General features: G+C 47.7%; 1 protein-coding gene and 1 pseudogene across 3 annotated transcripts in view; one reads left to right on the top strand and one right to left on the bottom strand.

Moving 5' to 3' along the window:
- The window catches only part of ERVMER34-1 (endogenous retrovirus group MER34 member 1, envelope), an 8,428-nt gene extending 2,926 nt beyond the window's left edge, over positions 1 to 5,502 (bottom strand). Inside the window, exons 1-2 of one of the 3 annotated variants that reach the window (XM_037742634.1) lie at positions 5,381 to 5,502; positions 4,968 to 5,103 (exon numbers count right to left, since the gene is read on the bottom strand). The gene's annotated coding sequence lies outside the window, so the exon portion shown is untranslated. The remainder of the gene's footprint in view (positions 1 to 4,967; positions 5,104 to 5,380) is intronic. The other 2 variants (XM_037742635.1, XM_017540272.2) reach the window with 2 other exon arrangements.
- Positions 2,035 to 2,167, top strand: LOC119472950 (annotated as a pseudogene).
- Positions 5,503 to 7,870: the final 2,368 nt, after the last annotated feature.

Here is a 7,870-nt window from a genome sequence, read left to right as displayed (position 1 = left end):
GGTAATGCTTCTGGCTGTCTGAGTCCAGTTTATTGACAGATTTTTCCTAGAGTTCATTTTATGTTTAGATTTTTATACTTTATTTGCCTTGAAGATTGAGGATAGTAGGAGGTATAAAATTTTAATGAATATCCCAGAGTTTTTCAAGCAAGTGATTTAATTCTGCTGTCAAGTGAGTTTTTTGATCTCATTAAATTCATAAAGGAATGCCAAAACAAGAAATAATCTCAGTTGTTAGTTTCTTTTCCACTGTTATGGCCTTAGCACATCTAGTCGGATATCACAGTCCAACCATTAAACATGCAGTAAGAATAGTCTAAGGCTGGAGATAAATCTATAAAGTCCATTTAAAGTACCATAAAAGGCAGTGTGGGTCTTGGAGGACTCTTTGCAGTATACCTACCACCTCCAGAATCTTGGTGAGATTTACAAGTAACGCACTGGGAAATAATTTGCTCAGAAATGCTATGGATACCAAGAGCCAAATGTCTTTTGGCAGTTTGATCATCATATGCACATATGTAAATATCTTAAAATTTTCTGTATATTAATTATGTTCTGACTTTTTTTGAGACAGAGTTTTGCTCTTGTTGCCCAGGCTGGAGTGCAATGGTGCAATGTCAGCTCGCCACAACCTCCGTCTCCCAGGTTCAAGTGATTCTCCTGCCTCAGTCTCCCGAGTAGCTGGGATTACAGGCATGTGCCACATGCCCAGCTAATTTTGTATTTTTAGTAGAGACAGGGTTTCTCCATGTTGGTCAGGCTGGTCTCAAACTCCCAACCTCAGGTGATCCGCCTTCCTCAGCCTCCCAAAGTGCTGGGATTACAGATGTAAGCCACCATGCCCGTCCTATTCTGATGTTTTAAAAAACCTTTCCAGCTGAGGGCTGGGCATGGTGGGTCATGCCTGTAATCTCAGCAATTTGGGAAGCTGAGGCAGATGGATCACTTGAGGCCAGGAGATCAAGACTAGCCTGGCCAACATGGCGAAACCCTGCCTCTACTAAAAATACAAAAATTAGCCAGGCATGGTGGTGTGTGCCTGTGGTCCCAGCTACTCGGGAGACTGAGGGAGGAAAACTGCTTAAACCCCGGAGGCAGAGGTTGCAGTGACCCAAGATTAGGCCACTGCACTCCAGCCTGGACAACAGAGAGAGACTCTGTCTAAAATATAAAAACAGGCCAGGTGCAGTGGCTCATGCCTGTAATCCCAGCACTTAGGGAGGCAGAGGTGGGCAGATCATGAGGTCAGGAGATCAAAACCATCCTGGTCAACATGGTGAAATCCGGTCTCTACTAAAATATAAAAAATTAGCTAGTGCACACCTGTAATCCCGGTTACTTGGGAGGCTGAGGTTGGGGAATCACTTGAACCCGGGAGGTGAAGGTTGCAGTGAGCCGAGGTCGCACCATTGCACTCCAGTATGGTGACAGAGTGAGACCCCATCTCAAACAAACAAACAAAACCTTTCTAGCTGGGGAGAGACTACGTTTCATGGGGGCTAGCCAATTCTCAGAGATAACAAGGAGCCAACCAGGAGCATGTCTTTGATATACAAACTAACCAATCCAGAGCCATATGTCCTCTATCTGGCCCTTACAAACAAAAGAAATTATTTGTCTGCCTTAATCATCCCAGGGCCAGGTGCTATGCAACTAGGGGACACGCCTCTACAGTTTGAAATCCAATGAAATCATTCAAACTAGCCAATCCTAAGCTGTTCACCCTGCCCTTCCTCTTCTTTCCCATGGAGGTTAGCAGGTACGTCCATGGCCTTGAGTGGAATGAAATGACCCAGGCCCCAAGCACATGACCAGTGGGTCTGAAGTGTTCCTTGGTGCCTGTTTTTCACCAAGCCTCAAATCTGGGTCTCTTAACAGAAAGGCAATTGACACTCATGGGCTCCCTTAGCAAAACAGCTGCTTCTAATTGGGATTGCAGACTTAAAGAAACTGAGACACACGATGAGCTGTGGATCAGGGAGCACTGCAGGAAGTAGTAGCAAACCCTTAAATCCTAAATCACCCTTTCTTATGCCCCTTTTAAGGCTGACACAGTGCTTTAAGAGGCTAACACAGAAGGGTAAAGTAAGTCTCCATAAAACCCATAGATGAGACTGTAAAGCTCCTCTTTGGAGGAGCTGGACTCCTGTCTGGAGTTACAGCTGAAGAGTTTGCTTACAATTTAAGCACCTTTGTGATATTTTTACATATCACATATGATGCATTCAAACTTAACCTTAGCTTCGACAGTGCATTAAAACCAAGTGTTGGTATTTCCTAGGCAGTAACAGCCCACCAGAATAGCATAAAGACTGCTTTCACCTCAGCACACCTGAAGTCTGGCTGACTCCAGTCATAATACCTCCCAGAACCAGATTTCAGTGGGTACGGACATTTGAACTGTTACCTAATTAGACCATGGAATGTCTCAGGTTACTCAAATTTACCTGCAAATACCTTTCGTCACTTGCCTTCGTCCTGATCTCAATCAAAGACAGGTGTGCACACTTAGCAGCTGCTGGTTGTTGCTACCAATGCATTCCCAATTTTGCTGCCTTTGCCTAACCTCTACATGCTCTCCCAGGCACAACCACAGAAACCTTTACTGAGACGCTGAAATTAGCATTATCCACCCCACACACCTGTTTTTACTTACTCAGTTTTGACAAGCCTTTCCATGTACATTGCTGTGAAAAGAATGAGATAGCTGTGGGTATTTTAGGACAACTTTCTTCCTGTCAGGTAAATTCCATAGCATTTTTTTTCTTTTTTCTTGCTTGAAAACAGGGTCTCAATTTGTTGCCCAAGCTAGAATGCAGTGGTGCAAGCATGGCTCCCTGCAGTCTCGAACTTCTGGGCTCAATAGATCTACCTCTGCCTTCCCTGTAGCTGGGACTATAGGCATGCACCACCATATCTGGCTTTTTTTTTTTTTTTTAAATTACTTTTAGTAGAGACAAGGTCTGGCCATGTTGCCCAAGGTGGTCTCTAACTCCTAAGCTCAAGTGATCCTCTCACCTTGGCACCCCAAAGTGCTAGCATTACAGGCATGAGCCAACATACCTGGCCTCATAGCATGCTTTTCATGTCACTTGGCTCCAGTGGCATCAGGCATGCTCCTATGCCTATGCAGTGGCCTCAGCTGCCACCCTAATTGACAAAGCCATTAACCGTACAATATTAAGGTTTTACAATATTAACCTTACAATATTATCCTATTTACCTTTCCCATTCTGTGTCAACTCTTAAAATTCCATAAAAGAGTGCCTTTCATGCTCTAAACCTGTACTTCTCCCTGATGGAGTACCCCACTCCACATTGCATGATTGCCTTACGGCCACAGAGTTGGCTTATAAATCATAAGAAAACCTCTTAAGACACTCCCTTGAGCCAACCAGACTTAACTCTGGGCCTGGCACGATGTCTCATGCCTGTAATCCCAGCACTTTGGGAGGCCGAGGTGGGCAGATGACCTGAGGTCAGGAGTTGGAGACCAGCCTGGCCAACATGGTGAAACCCTGTCTCTACTAAAAAAATACAAAAATTAGCCAAGCATGGTGGCTCATGCCTGTTTTCCCAGCTACTCAGGGGATCATTTGAACCTGGGAGGCGAAGGATACAGTGAGGTGAGATTGCACCACTGCACTCCAGCCTGGGCGACAGAGCAAGGCTCCATCTTAAACAAAAAACAGACTTACTGTGTTCTGTGACAGTTCTTATAAACAAAAATCTCAGAAAGACAATAACTGGCTATGACATAGTGAGCTTGTACATTGGCAAAAGAAAAAATGAACACTACTTACACTGAGGAGCTATACCTTGGGATTCTGCCATGTCCTTGGCAGTTTGGAAACCCCATAGATGATAATTATTATTATTAATATTTGAGATGGAATTATTATTATTATTTTAGATGGAATATCACTCTGTGGCCCAGGCTAGAGTGCAGTGGCACGATCTCAGCTCACTGCAACCTCCATTTCCTGGATACAAGCAATTCTCCTGCCTCAGCCTCCCGAGTAGCTGGGATTACAGGCATGTACCACCACGTCTGGCAAAAATTTTTTTTTTTTTTTTTGAGACAGAGTTTTGCTTTTGCTGCCCAGGCTGGATTGCAATGGCACGATCTTGGCTCACCAAAACCTCCACTTCCTGGGTTCAAGAGATTCTCCTGCCTCAACCTCCCAAGTAGCTGGGATTACAAGTATGCGCCACCATGCCCGGCTAATTTTTTCGTATTTTTAGTAGAGATGGGTTTCTCCATGTTGGTCAGGCTAGTCTCGAACAGGCAATCCACCCGCCTCGGCCTCTCAAAGTGCTGGAATTACAGGCGTGAGCCACCGTGTCCTTCCCCCCAACTTCACCCCCTACCATAGATTCTCGACTTTAGCAGATACTACCATGACCAATGGGCATATGATTACTATCCTATTACAGGCTATATATTTTCCTACAGAAATTGCTGTTGTTCACTGCTCAGCACTTAGGAAAACTGATAGAACACCTTTATGAAATTTTAAGGCTGAGAAAGCTGCTACATGGGCAGACAAAAACAGACTCCCTCTCTCTACTCCACCCAGCTTGCGACCCTGCCCTTATCTCTGACTCCTGTTCAATGTCGGGCAAATGCCCCGCAACCTAAAAAAGACATGGCTACCAAGAGTGGCCAAGCAATTATGCGATGGATTAGACATGGGACCAAATGGATTCCTTTGGCCAGTCAAGAAAATAAAGTATTATATGCACAAGTCCTAAAGACAGGAACCATACCAGCCATACAGGGCCACATGGGAAAGACACCAGGATGGTGAGTGGACAGAAGACCGACGTGAGGTAAAGGTTTAGAACACAGCAACTGCCTTCCTGTTAAAAAGAGCCGGATTCAGGCACCGGAAACCCTTCAGTCCCACTGGCCACGTGCTCGGGACTGGGTCATTTCATCCTGCTCAAGGCTAGGAACACACCTGCACTTAGAAGTGAGGCCGCCGTACCTCCGCAGACGTAGGAGACGAATTCCTGGAGCCCAAGGTCGGCCGGGGTGGGCTTCCTGTCGCCGCACGCGTGGCCGCCCGAAACCCGCTACACAGAGTAGCGGCGCGTCTGCAGTGGGGAGGCAAAGTGCAAACTTGTTACCGCGCCGGGACCTGCCCCCGGATCCTCCCAGCGGCTCCGGAGGACGCAGCGCCTGTGCCGCGCGCGGCTCCTGAACAGGCACGGCCGTCCGCCCCCCGGGCTGCCGAGGGCTGCTGTATCCCTCGGCTCGGCCCCCGGGAGCAGAGGCGCTCTGGGCGGGCAAAGCTCGAGGGGACGCGGCGTGAGCCGAGGCCTTGCCCGGGAGTCCTCCCCGCCGGAGACCCAAGGCCAGAGACGCACTCACAGCGCAATAGCTCCTCGGGACAAAGTGGCCGACCCCCGCCAAGCCAGCAGACCAGCAAGAAGGCGCACGGCGGGAACTGATAGGCGGAGGAACGCTTTAGGGCTGAGGAGCGCACTTCAAATCCAGGGAAAGTCCGGGGCGCGGGCGGGGCGGGGCGGGGCACGGCAGGGCGGACAGCCAATCCCCGGGAAGACTCTGGGAGGGGGCGTGGCTGGGTGGTGGGCCGCGGGACGGGTAGCCAATCCCCGGGAAGACTCCGGGCGGGGCGGGGCTGGGAGGTGGGCCGCGGGGCGGGCAGCCAATCCCAGGAAACTTCGGGACGAGGGCGGGATCCCGGCGGGACAGGCCCGGCCCTAGGCCCCGGGTGTGTCCTCTGTCGGCCGGGTCTGGCTCCCGCGGGGTGGGTGAGAGACTTGGCGACCTTCCACGAGGCATCCTTCGAACCGCGGTGACCCTGGGCAGTAGAACCAACTTCTTCAGGCGCCCTGCTGGGCCTTGGCCCTTGTGGTTCTGGTTCTATTTTTCACTGTATGATTGAATAAGGCCAGAGATGAGGAGAACAGTGATTGTGAAATAAAGTGAGAGGTAAATACTCAATACTTGGGAGCAATAGCCTTGTTGTTGGGATATGTTTATTCATTTACAGAATTAATGAGAACCTACCATATGTCAAGCACTGTGATAGACCTGAGAGAAAATAGTGAAAAAAACAAAAAACAAAAAACCCAAAACAAAGACCTTGCCCTTGTGGAACTTTTAGTGTAGCAGTGAGGGAGGAGAGCTTTAATCACCGTTAAGCATCTAAGACCATCCCCACCTTGACTTTCACACTGCATTTCTATAGGAGAAGTAAAGGCTGGCAGACCTGGCAACTTACCGCCCTCCTGTAGATTGCAGGCATGGAGTGGAGGAATCTCTCCAGAAGACATTGTTTTTACTTAAACAGGCTCAAACACCCACCTAAGTCACTATACCCCACACTTACTCCTTGACCAAGACCCTTTCACATGTAAATTCTAGAGTTGTAAAACCAAGACTGTTTCATATGTAATTTCTGAAACTGTAAGACCAAGACCCTTTCACATGTAATTTCTAAAACTGTAAACCCAATTCCCTTTCACATGTAATAGCTAGAGTTGTAAGCCTATATAAAGGCAGAGGTTTTCTTTGTTGGACGAGCTTGGCTGTTAGTAACGATGCCACCTTGCTCTCGGTGGAATAAATCACCCCTCCCTTCCCAGTTTGGTGTTCGGTGTTGGAGAGGTCTGTTTCTCGAGGCCACTCCTGCTACAGTAGATACAACAGACATTGACACACCAATCATGTAAAAATGTAAAATTACCACTTCATAAGAGCTGGAGTGGTGGTGTCAGGGACCTAGCTGTGAGTTTGAGGGAGGGATAATTAAGCAGAAAATTGAAGATCCGTTTATAAAGCAAAGGAGTGGAGCTTGGGGTAGAGGTAGAAGAAAGAGGACGTATAGTGTGTGTGCTCTAGGAAGGAGCTCAGTGCATCCATGGACATGTAGAAAGGCTGCTGTGACTTCTACACAAAACGCCAAGGGGTAAGGTGGGGTGCAGAGAGATGCAGGATGAGGCACGATGTAATCTGGGCTACAGAGAGGATGTGGCTGGAGATGCTGGTGACTGCCAGACCAATGTGGACCTTGTAGACCATGTTTAAAATGCCCACAAATGATGCTCAGTAATAATGTGTTGTATAAATGCATGTCAATAAAAGTTGATATTTGCAAGACTGGCACGTGTTCAGGCCAGCATGTTAACAGCTAATAATTGCTAACCATTATTGCACACTTATTTCATTCTCTGCACTCTTAAATGTGCTTTTTCTTTTTTCTTTTTCTTTTTTTTTTTGTTTTTTTGAGACAGACTCTTACTTTGTCACTCAGGCTGCAGGCTGGCATGTAGTGGCACGATCTTGGCTCACTGAAACCTCCGCTTCCCGGGTTCAAGCGATTCTCCTGCCTCAGCCTCCGGAGTAGCTGGGATTACAGGTGTATACACCATGCCCGGCTAATTTTTGTGTTTATTTAGTAGAGACAGGGTTTCACCATGTAGGCCAGGCTGGTCTCAAGCCCCTGACCTCAGGTGATCCACCTGCCTCGGCCTCCCAAAGTAGTGGGATTACAGACGTGAGCCACTGTGCCTGGCCATTCTCTGCACTCTTTTAATTGCTTTATATAGATTATCTCCTTGAATTTTTCCAGCTACTCTACACAGTAGGCATGATTACATTTCTCATTTGGGACAGGACATGGTGGTTTACACCTGTAATCTCTGTGTCTGGGAGACTGATGTAGGAGGATCACTTGAGGGCAGAAGTTTAAGACCACCCTGAGCAACATAGCAAGACTTCTCCTCTTAAAAAAAAAATTACACGGGTGAAGTGGCTCACACCTGTAATCACAGTGCTTTGGGAGGCTGAGGCAGGTGAATCACAAGGTCAAGAGATCAAGACCATCCTGGCCAA

Source organism: Cebus imitator, unplaced genomic scaffold (genome assembly GCF_001604975.1).
Source record: "Cebus imitator isolate Cc_AM_T3 unplaced genomic scaffold, Cebus_imitator-1.0 Scaffold124, whole genome shotgun sequence".
NCBI classification, from domain to species: Eukaryota; Metazoa; Chordata; class Mammalia; order Primates; family Cebidae; genus Cebus; species Cebus imitator.
This window is presented reverse-complemented; position numbering and strand designations above follow the sequence as displayed.